Here is a 12,630-nt window from a genome sequence, read left to right on the forward strand (position 1 = left end):
CCCGTGGTTTCACGAGGATTTTGAGCACTTGAATTCTCGCTCCCTCAATGCGCTTGCGCGCATTGTAGGTCACGAGACCTAAAAACCACATCAGGATCAGTGTCAACGAGGAAATGAAATAGGTGTAGCTGATGTTTAGGAAGGGAGCTACAATTAAGGCTAAAACAGCGAAATTCCTTGGGAGGACAAGAGATGGTCTTAAAGCATACCGGAGTATAGGAGGCATCCATACCAGACAGAGGGTGGGGCCCTGTCCGTGGGTGAGAGGTAAAAATGTTATCAAATTGGAAGTTAGTGCAATGCATAATGCATGTATCTGGAACCTTGACCTGACAGAGCAAGTGTTAGGGGTGGGTTTGAGTCTTAAAACAGCCTGAGAGGAATAGGTGAAACGGGGTTGTAGAGAAAAATGGGCAGGGGTTTTGGCGCCTGGCTCCGGGCCGGATGCAGACGGGCGCAGATGGGCTTGCCTTTGGCGCGCCAGATGTGCGCCCCCTGTGCACGTCCACCACGGCATGAGTTTAAATAGTGTGGCTGGCCTGATGGCTTTACGACGCCCTCCGCGCGCAAATGACACACAGCCGTGGGGGAACAGGGCTGGAACCTGGTGAGAAAAACTAAAGAGAGCGCAAACGAAGTGCGCGGAAAGTCGGCAAACGTAGGTGGCACAATCTGCTAATTATATTTCCCACAAAGGTGTTTCCCACACAGGTATTTCACAGAACTGGTGCAAAATAGCAAAACACAACGAAGCATAAGGGTAAAAAGAATTAGGGCTAAAAATAGATTAAAACAGCTAAAAGTATAATCGAGATTAAGGCAGGATAACCGCAAAAGACTTATAGTATATTGTGCTCTTTTTGTAGCTAAAATGTTTTTTTTCAGTTTTTTAAAAAACAACTTTCCCACGCTAGTTCAAAGCCTATTAGCTGATGACAAACATTATTTGTTAATGTGCACTTTTTGTGGTAAAAAAATCCTTTTTCTGTTTTATTTAAAACAACTTTGACGCACTAATTCAAAGCCTATTAGCCAATGACAAAAATTATTTGTTAACTCTTCACATTTTGTAAACGTGACCACTGTTTGTGTCATGTTTATTTTCCTGTGAAAAAACAATCATCCCCGCAACGCAGGCACCCTTGCAACATGATGCAAGGGTGCCTGTGCTGGCGCATGGCAGCTAATTGCACAGCAGCACAGAGGAAAGTACATGGATGCCTCACATTGTTGTTAATATGACGCATCCCTGTCCTTTTAAAATGACGCAGCTCAGTGCTGCACAATGGCTTGCTGCGCAACTCTGCGTCATTTTGTAGTAAATGAGGCCCTATATTCCTTCTGTATAGTAATGTCACAAAAACACTGGTATGTGCACCTATTGGGGTAGGGGATGGTCCCCTACATGGATCGGGACATTCTAAGTCTTCTAGACAGTTCTGCTAGTAGCATCTTTGGTCCCATCTGTAATTCTTCATTCTAAGTCTTCTAGGCAGTGCTGCTCGCTGCTTCTCTGGTCCTGTCTGTAATTCCTCCTTCTAAGTCTTCTAGGCAGTGCTGCTAGCTGCTTCTCTGGTCTGTCAGTAATTCCTAATTCTAAGTCCTCGAGGCAGTGCTGGTAGCTGCTTCTCTGGTCCCAGTGGTAATTCCCCATTCTCTGTCCTCTAGGCAGTGCTGCTGGGGCATCTCCATTCCCAGTTGTAATTTATCATTCATAGTCCTCTAGACAGTGCTGGTAGCTAGTTTTCTGGTCACAGTGGTCATTCCATATTCTTAGTCCTCTAGACAGTGCTACTAGCTGCTTCTCTGGTCCCGTTGGTAATTCCCACATTTTTAATTCTCTAGGCAGTGCTACAGATGTGCCTATGCTCCCAGTGGTAATTCATCATTCTTAGTCCTCTAGGCAGTGCTGCTAGCTGCTTCTCAGGTCCCCTTGGTAATTCCTCATTTTAAGACCTCTAGACAATGCTGCTAGCTGCTTCTCTGGTCTCATCAGTAATTCCTCATTCTAAGTCCTCTAGACAGTGCTTCCGCTGCTTCTTTGGTCCTATTGGTAATTCCCACATATTAAGACATATAGGCAGCGCTGCAGCTGCTTCTGTAGTCCCAGTGGCAATTCCTCATTCTAAGTCCTCTAGGCAGTGCTGCAGCTGTGTCTCTCTTCCCAGTGGTAATTCCTCACTCTTAGTCCTCTAGACTTCTCTAGTAAAATACAATACAAATTACAACGCCAATAGGTCTAGGTTTCACAAAAATGAGAAAGATTGCATTGCAAATGTTTGTTGTATTAGCGATAAATGTACTTTCTATCTTATCACCCATTCAAGTTCAGTGGTGATTGGTAACCTGCAGAAGTAATGGATCAGGCCCACAGCGTATTCTCACTTCCAAGCATCCACATGTGCACACACTCACCCCTATCCATTTAAAGCACACACGCATCCACATACTCACAGCCAGCCATTCACAAATGCAAACATGCACGCATACTCCCACCATCCATTCACAAGCACGTTAGCGCACATGCTCACACCCACCCATTCACAAGCATGCACGCACATATGTATACCATCCGTTCACAAGCACACATGAACGCATACACACACTCACACACACCCACTCACAAGCACATACATGCACACACTCGCACTCATGCAAAAACACATATATTCATACACAAAAGCACCCAAACTTTCATTAAGTCACTTACTGGGTCACAGCAGTGATGACATGATCAGCGGGTTGTGTAAGAGAGAAGAACTTTAACCTGAATATGGAGGCTTCCGGAGGGAAAGCAGGATACAGGTTATCAAACGAGAGGAGGACTTCCCTAACTCATCACTGAGTGTGTGGGCATCATTTGACCTACAGAGCCCACCTTGCTCTGTGACAAGTTAGGAAATGGTGATGTGAGAGTCACTGATAGACAATCACTAGGCCCTTCAGACCTTCAACATGTAGCGCCTGGGGTTATCAGTGATCTTACCCCTCATCATGATAGGAAGGATCCTTAAAGGGCTTTGCTGGGCTAATGATGTCACTGCTCCCAGACCTGTGAGATCTTAAGCCTAGCAAAACTTGATTTAGAATGCCAGGTGTCTGCGCATTAACATATGTAAAGCACCTGGTTGCTTGACCCTGACATGGTGAGTGTTGGTCAGCGTGGCCTTTCACTCATCCTGCTTTGAATAAAAGTGATGGGAGTTGTGGGTCGCCTGTAATGATGGGCTGTCTCTGGTCTAGTTGATGCCCGCTAATGTGCACAGCTTGTCATATATGATGTAAGTCCAGCATTTCCAGAATCATATGGGTAGGGCTAATGAGGGTGATGGGCTGTTCTTTAAATACATACATTAATATTGCATAGCACTACTGCTCTGTTGGAGTACCTTTGTAATGCCTTGAGGTAGTTAGCAGAAAATCTAGAAAACTGTCTTCTAGCCCCTGACCTCAGTAATTAATGCTTAACAAAAAAGGCATTGTAACCAGGTTTTTTTTCCATAGCTAGATGTTCAAAATAGGTGTTGAGCTAAATCCTCAACCTTTGGTTATTAATGCAGTGTGAGTAAAAGCAAAGCTCCTGCCACTGTTCCCTCGTGGATCTAACAACCTACATGAAAGAAGAACTAATGTGTCCACCAGGCCCATGTACCTAGGCTTAAGACAGACTTCTGTAATACCTAATTATCAGATCTAGTTTCAGTCAGGCGACAATGAAACAAATAGGTCTTTTTAATAGTAGATCAAACATTTAGTACACCATCCTTACAGCAGGTTTGGTGATTGTTTCATCCTTTCCTTTCCTGTAAGTGTGGTAGAAGCAAGCAGATAACTTTCTATGTAAAATAGTCAGGTGAATAATATAATAGTTATCTCAAGAAGAAGAGATCCTTAAAAAAAACCTGGGACCACAGTCCAATTTATACCCTTAGTTTCGAACCATTTTGTTTGCATACTCTGTTGTATTACTTTGCAAAACCACCTGCATCTCATGTCCTGCCTGACAAGTTATTGACCCAACATGCCAAAATAGGGTATACTCTAGCATTGTTTGAGGTGCATCTAATCTGCAAAACCAATAATCTTCATATATTGTGTTGTAAAATGATGGGCCTCTGTGTTATAGTAGAAGGCTTGTTAAACCTTGTTGGAATAAAACAACTGAGCTTATCTATGGCAGTCTGACCAACATGCGTTTGGCCTTTAAGACTGATTAGAACCTTTTTCGGTATGTACCATAGCAAGCAGTGTATTCTCAGTGGAGTTGTACGTGAAGCAAACACTTGATTATCTTTATTTGTAGGGGCATCAATTATCATAACATTGTTTTGAAATGGAACAGCCCACATCTTTAGCCAGCCCTGCCTTCCCTTTTGGGTGGGTTAGTGAATATGCTTGAGTTCTACTCCTGAATCTGCACTCTTTTCGAAAGTAAGTACCTATTGCAACTAGCTTCCATGTGTGCTTTGGGATCCATGTTAGTCTCTAAGACTGCCATTCTTGTAAGGGATCAAAGCCTGCTTAATTTTGAAGACTTAACTTAGAAAAGATGCAGATCCGCAGAGCCAGATTGAAACTATACATATGGCTTTATCATTCCAGGGAACTCGAAGCTTCACTCTGAATCTCGGGGATACTGATCCAATTTCTGAGCTGTGCTCAGGTTCTCCCATCTTCTCTTTTTAGTACGTTCCTAATGAGGTTTTATTGACACTGATATTGTTCAGTCAGTTTAGGCCAACAAATTGTACCAGGTTCCCTAAGAGCACAGATTACGACCCCAACATAGAGGTGACAGATATGTCTGTCCACCACGCATGCATGTTGAGACACGAAAAAGATAAATACATGTTGTCCAGCCACTTTGACGTTAAGGCCCTCATCTAGTATTTGTCAACAGTGTACACATTGTGGTAAATGCTTAATAAATAGAATGTCATGCATTTCAAGTGTGAGACGTTGGGTTGTTGGTTGACAGGGGTGTGAGCCCTGGTGAAGCAATAGCCACTGTCCCTTACAGGGTGAACCACGAAAAGTCACTAAACTAACATATGCTTAACCCTGGATAGTTTGGCACATACAGCAGCCAGGCTTAACATAGAAGCAATGTGTAAAGTATTTATGCAGCACACAAACAGTAGTAAAGTGAAAACACAACACAAGAAAAATCCCAAACTAGTTTAGAAAAATAGAGTACATTTTAATGAATCATTTAACAATAAAATGACAACAATTCAATCAGTAGAACTGAAGTTTTTAATTTTGAAAGTAATGAATGAAAACTAGCGCCTAAAATACCAAAGCACCTACCATGGACCTCTAGTCGTGCAAAAATATCGCCGACCTTGAAGGAGCGCAGTTTGGATACAAGAAGTGGACTGGGCCCAGTCAGCGCTTATCTTCGGACTTAGAAGAAAGTCTGCGAAAAAATATCTGAGAAGGTTAAATTCAGCGGGTGAAGGCAGCAGGAGGTGTTCGACGCGGGAGCATTCTTCATTGGATGGCCTTGGGTCAAAGCCGCGGTGAAGACTTCTACATTTGGACTAAGTCACCCAAATGGATGTCGAAAATCTCCAGTGGGACGAGGCAGAGAGTTCTGGCAAAAGACAGTTCCATGAGGTTGGTTACCCCTCTGGTGAAGGACCGCTGAAAAGGATTTGCTGCTGTGAAGAAGAATGTACGGGGAGAAGCTGCAAAGTCAATCTGATGGCTATACATCTCGGGTGGGGAGGCGAACCGGTGGGTCCGGGTCCCCAAATGGCCCTCGGTTTTGTTTTTTGTCCATCTGGGCACCATCAACATCACAAACAAGAGTCCAGGACTAGTTGTACACCTCTTGGAGGTTCAGGAACCACTCCGGCTGGGTCCAGGTATGAGTTGAAGATAGTCAAGGGCTTTTATGCCCTGTGGCTCTGAACAGTAGGCCAGCAAACTAGCCCTTGGAGTCACTTCTGGTAGTCCTGGGTACAGGTGAAGATGCAGGGCTCAACAGAAGGGCTGGCCTCCGGGGGTTCAAGGCAGGTTATAGGCAGAAATGTAGTCCTTCCAGGTACAACAGTAGTCTGACAGAGTGCACAGCCGGTCACAGTAGCAGGCAGTCCTCTGAGCTCTTCCGCGGGTCCAGCAATGTCCTGAAGAGAAGGTCTGAAGGTCCTATTTTTATACCCTGATGCTCTTCTTCCGGAAGGTGGGAGAAGCTTCTCAAAAGGTTCTTTGAAGTGCATGGAATTTCATGACTCTCCTGCCCTGGCTCAAGCTGGCTGCAGTGACAATACAGTGTTGTTAGACTCTTTGTAAGAAGAAGGCAGAGCAAAGGCTATTCAGTTGCAAGTGGGGCTGTGCTTAGCTTTGTCCCCATCCTCATCCTGCAGCAGATGACCCATTGAGGCACATATAATTCTATGAATGTGTGACTGTCTGAGAGAAATTCACAAAGTCTAACTGTCAGCCACACCCAGTCATGTGACCCAAGACAGGCTGCAGGCACAAAGGGATAAGGGCAGAAAAATGCCAGCTTTCTAAAAGTGATATTTTTAATATTGTAATGAAAAATAGGGGTAGGCCTCATAGTAGTGAAAATTGAATTTGAACGTTTTTCACCACCAAGTCATGTAAAACTTAAAATTAAATGTCCATCCTGTTAATTACACTGCACTCTGTCCTGTGGGCTACCTAGGCCTAATTTAGGTGTGACATGTAAAATCGGAGTGTAAGGCTTGGCTAAGTGATTTTAATGCCAAGTCGACATGGCAGTTTGAAACTGCACTCAAGCTGCAATGTAAATGTAAATGTATGAAACTTATATAGCGCAGGACTTACCCTGGGGCATCTCCGCGCTTGCTTAGGGAACCCGTCCTGGTATTCCCCTGTGAGAAACCCCGGCAGGGTATCCACAAGGTGAAAGCCAGGCATCCCGCCGCGAGGGGCCGATGTGGAGATTAAGCAAGCTATTGCCCAGAGTCGCAGAGTGTGACCCCGTGAATCGAGTAGGCACCGGAGCGAGAATTGTCGAGACCGTGGAATTTATGAGCCCGAGACCCGCCGAGGCGGGGAATCGAACCCTGGTCCACGGTCGATCTCAGATTCCGGGTCTGCCGCCTCTAACCACTGAGCCACACTTCTGCAATGGCAGGCCTAAGACATGTTTGAGGGTGCTAGTCAAATGAGTGGCACAATAAGTGCTCCAATCCCACAAGTAGCATTTAATTTACAGGCCCTGTGTATATGGTATACCACCCTACATGGGGCTTACAAGTGTATTAAATATGCCAATTGGGTCTAAACCTATTAAACCTTGTTTTAGGGAAGAGAGCACAAACACTCTAGCACGGGGTAGCAGTGGTAAATTTCATATAGTTCTAATGCCAACAACAATAAACTCAGTAAAAAAAGTGGAGCGTAAAGGTTGGTGGGGAACCCGCAGAGAGAGCCAGATCCAACATCATGCATTTAACACATTTTTGAATTTCCCAAAATGTTATCTTAACATATAAAAAAACATGGTGATGTCGCTTTATTGCAGGGTAAGTCCATGCCAGTTATTACAGAGAAAAAAAACATAGTGCTCCCTTTTCAACTTTAGAAATTGGGAAAACATGAAAAAACACAGATTCTGGTGTTATTGGAAGTTTAAATTTGTGGTACTGTCAGAGTAACACTGTTACAAGAATCATGATATTACTGTGAATGTCTCAAAATTATCTACGTTATTGTCTAAGGTTTTGCTTTGCCCCTGGTTGTGGAAATAGCTGCTACCACCAGATATCCATGCTTTCACTTTCCTGGTACTAACAAATACGCATTATTCATACCGCTCTTGAAGTGGGGCGAGGACTGAGTGAGATTGTGCATAACATCTTAGTGAAACTGCACTATTCAAGAACCAGATTTTCTGCACAACTGTAACATATGAAGATTGACAGCCCTCAATACAAAATCCATCGTGAGAGCCTAATTGCACTTTAAGCAGCAGAAACATGTTGACCGATTTTTGATATCTAACAGAACTCAGGTTCCGTAGCTTAGAACCTTGACAGTCCGTTCACCTTGTTTTTAATCCAATGCAGGTTGGCCATTATTAAAGATTTTTGTAAAGGTTACAACCGTTGATTTTTTAAATACCTTGCACATAGTTATTATCACACTCTAATTTGGGCACTGTTACACTCACCACATCCCGCTCCGCTGTAATCAGGCGTTGTAGCACGCTGGTGGGGGCATTCGGTCACCCTAGCGGGGACCCAGTGATGAAGCATGTCACCAATTAGTGGTGAGTGAGGGTCCTTCATAAAAAGAAGGGATCTTTCTCTTCCCTCCTATGATATTCTTGGGTTAGTATTTCCCATATGAGGTGTCCTCCTGTGAAGGGGGACTAGGGGTATTCACGGGGAGACAGCTATAAAATACTCCAGGCAGGTATCTGTGGTTGTGTGTATGATTTCTATGCACGCTACCCTATGCCTAGTATGGAGTAATAATGATGGACATCACAACATTTTTGTTTTGATTACCATTTGGTTTATTTAGTTTTTTCACTTAGTCACTCCTTTGTTGTTGCTTACTAAATTGATTGGGGTATAGGAGTGCCGATTCTTGCCCTTTCTCTCTTGTTGTTATTACCCATAATATCGAATGGACAGAATATAGACTACAAAAATATAGAATGGACAGAATATAGAATACAAAAATATAGAATGGACAGAATATAGACTACAAAAATATCGAATTTGAGGTAAGTTAATATAAATTTTTAATGTGTTTTTTATGTTAGTATATGTTTGAAAAGTGTATATTTATTTTATTATTTATATTAATTAATTATTTTTATGGTATTTAATTTTGGCGTAATATAATTCTGTAGCGGGTTGTTGGTTTATAGGGGAATACGGTGGGAAGTAATTTAATTATAATTAATTAAATATGTAATTGGTATTTATTTTGAATTAATTGTTAATTAATTATGAATTGGTAATTAATTAAAATATAATTGGTTTTTATTTTTAATTAATTGAGTAATTGATAATTATGTTAATTTTAGTAATTTATTTTCTGTAGCGGGTTGTGGGTTTATAGGGGAATAGGGTGGGAAGTAATTTAATTAGAATTAATTAAATATGTTAATTTATTTATTGGTATTTATTTTGAAATAATTAATAATTAATTATTAATTGGTAATTCATTAAAATATAATTGGTTATTATTTTAATTAATTTATTAATTGATAATTATGTTAATTTGATTAATTTATTTTCTGTAGTGGGTTGTGGGTTTATAGGGGAATATGGTGGGGAGTAATTTAATTGTAAGTAATTCTATTTTTTTTTTAATGTTATCAAATTTTTAATTATTTTCTAATTGTTAATTAATTTATTGTTAATTGGTAAATAATTTGTATTAGTAGGTAATTATTTTTATTAATTAATTTTTATTTTTATTTTTAATTGATTAATTAATATATTATATAAAAGTGTTAAGTATTTTAATTCATTTGTATTGGTATTATTATTTATTTTATTTTTATTTATATATGAAGTATTTACTTTCCCTACTGTTGCACTCACTGGACTGGGAATAGTAATTTTTACCCTCCTGCTATCCAATGCTTAACCTACTGTTGCACTCTCTGGAGTGGGAATAGTAATTTTTAGCCCTACGCTATCCAACGCTTTCCCTACTGTTGCACTCTCTGGAGTGGGAATAGTAATTTTTACCCCTACGCTATCCAACGCTTTCCCTACTATTGCACTCTCTGGAGTTGGAATAGTAATTTTTACCCCTACGCTATCCAACGCTTTCCCTACTGTTGCACTCTCTGGAGTGGGAATAGTAATTTTTACCCCTACGCTATCCAACGCTTTCCCTACTGTTGCACTCTGTGGAGTGGGAATAGTAATTTTTACCCCTACGCTATCCAGAGCTTCCCCTACTGTTGCACTCTCTGGAGTTGGAATAGTAATTTTTACCCCTACGCTATCCAACGCTTTCCCTACTGTTGCACTCTCTGGAGTTGGAATAGTAATTTTTACCCCTACGCTATCCAACGCTTTCCCTACTGTTGCACTCTCTGGAGTTGGAATAGTAATTTTTACCCCTACGCTATCCATCGCTTTCCCTACTGTTGCACTCTCTGGAGTGGGAATAGTAATTTTTACCTCTACGCTATCCAACGCTTTCCCTACTGTTGCACTCTCTGGAGTGGGAATAGTAATTTTTACCCCTACGCTATCCAGCGCTTTCCCTACTGTGGCACACTCTGGAGTTGGAATAGTAATTTTTACCCCTAAGCTATCCAATGCTTTCCCTACTGTTGCACTCTCTGGACTGGGAATAGTAATTTGTACCTCTACGCTATCCAACACTTTCCCTACTGTTGCACTCTCTGGAGTGGGAATAGTAAATTTTACCCCTACGCTATCCAACGCTTTCCCTACTGTTGCACTCTCTGGAGTTGGAATAGTAATTTTCACCCCTACGCTATCCAACGCTTTCCCTACTGTTGCACTCTCTGGAGCTGAAATAGTAATTTTTACCCCTACGCTATCCAACGCTTTCCCTACTGTTGCACTCTCTGGAGTGGGAATAGTAATTGTTACCTCTACGCTATCCAACGCTTTCCCTACTGTTGCACTCTCTGGAGTTGGAATAGTAATTTTTACCCCTACGCTATCCATCGCTTTCCCTACTGTTGCACTCTCTGGAGTGGGAATAGTAATTTTTACCTCTACGCTATCCAACGCTTTCCCTACTGTTGCACTCTCTGGAGTGGGAATAGTAATTTTTACCCCTACGCTATCCAGCGCTTTCCCTACTGTTGCACACTCTGGAGTTGGAATAGTAATTTTTACCCCTAAGCTATCCAATGCTTTCCCTACTGTTGCACTCTCTGGACTGGGAATAGTAATTTGTACCTCTACGCTATCCAACGCTTTCCCTACTGTTGCACTCTCTGGAGTGGGAATAGTAAATTTTACCCCTACGCTATCCAACGCTTTCCCTACTGTTGCACTCTCTGGAGTTGGAATAGTAATTTTTACCCCTACGCTATCCAACGCTTTCCCTACTGTTGCACTCTCTGGAGCTGGAATAGTAATTTTTACCCCTACGCTATCCAACGCTTTCCCTACTGTTGCACTCTCTGGAGTGGGAATAGTAATTTCTACCTCTATGCTATCCAACGCTTTCCCTACTGTTGCACTCTCTGGAGTGGGAATAGTAATTTTTACCCCTACGCTATCCAACGCTTTCCCTACTGTTGCACTCTCTGGAGTGGGAATAGTAATTTTTACCCCTACGCTATCCAACGCTTTCCCTACTGTTGCACTCACTGGAGTGGTAATAGTAAATTTTACCCTTTCCGCTATCCTACGGTAAAAATATTGTAATTTTTTAATTAATATTATGTTTATATATATATATATGTATTAACAAATCAATGTGTATGTTTTTCTTTACTTACATTAATTATTTATTAATTTTAAGGGTATTTAAGTATTTTAAGTATGCTTAAGTTAATTATATTTATTATTTCATTAATTTTTAATTCATTTAAAGCATTTAAAAAAAAATCGATATTTTGACTATCTATATTTTTTACATCGATATTTTTGATTCAATATTTTTGTACTTACCCGTTTGGAGATAGGAGGTCGATATTTTGGTATTCTATATTTTTACCTCGATATTTTGGTAGGTCGATATTTTGGCATTCTATATTATGTCAGTGATCCGGTGAGTGTGAAGCTGTCCTACCAGCTAAGTATTAGAAAATGAGTCAATCAATCAATCAATCAATCAATCAATATTTGCTTTATTCAATTAAAGTATTAAATCATAAAAGCACAAAAAGTATCATTCAACATTTAAAAATAAGCAGTTCATAATATAAAATGTTATCAAGCTAAAAACTGATTAAAATCCATTACAATTACCATAGATATGAAATTCCAGACAGATTACAAAGTGTTAGTCGCATGTTCAGGTAGTAACAAAATCATCATGTGAATCAGATAGTTTCAACCAGAATTGGACCTTGCATTGATGGCCTTGTTTTGACCACCCCTTTCAGCATGCTCAGTTAGTAACAATATCATCATATGAATCAGGTAGTTTCAGCAGGAATTGGACCTTACATCTATGACCCAAAAGCTGTACAGACAGACTTTTGAACGGCACAGAATTGTTATTTTCATGCAGACTACTATATACATTGGTGCGACCCTGGAGTCTGTGGACCCCAGGGAACTGGAGCTTTGCCCAAGGCAGCTTTTCCCATAGAAGTATAATGAAGTGTCACTACAGTCAAGACAGTAAAACACACCAACTTTCCCTACATGTGTACACCCACATTGTAAGGCCTATTCCCGATCACCACCCAACTATGTACAGTCTCTTCTGCTCCAGGCTACCTGTGCGCAGTTCTTGGGTTGCGCACAACAGGAGTCTTGCACGTGCAGCACTCTCACGTGTGCACACGTGTTCATGTGTAACCAGCCAAGGGCCTCTTTTCCTTGCTGCGTCTCAGTGGCCTTATCTGAAAAAGTGGAAACTGGCAGTAAACACGTCCAGTCCCTTTTTACCATGAGTTTATTGTGTGTGAGTCACAGGTTATGAGGCTCTCCCATAGTAAAAGGT

General features: G+C 41.2%; 1 protein-coding gene across 1 annotated transcript in view; it reads left to right on the forward strand.

Annotated features, from left to right (window-relative positions):
• LOC144753527 (guanylyl cyclase C-like) overlaps positions 1-12,630 on the forward strand; it is a 632,982-nt gene that overhangs the window by 418,432 nt on the left and 201,920 nt on the right. The window lies entirely within an intron of this gene.

This window comes from Lissotriton helveticus, chromosome 1_1 (genome assembly GCF_964261635.1).
Source record: "Lissotriton helveticus chromosome 1_1, aLisHel1.1, whole genome shotgun sequence".
In the NCBI taxonomy this organism is placed as follows: domain Eukaryota; kingdom Metazoa; phylum Chordata; class Amphibia; order Caudata; family Salamandridae; genus Lissotriton; species Lissotriton helveticus.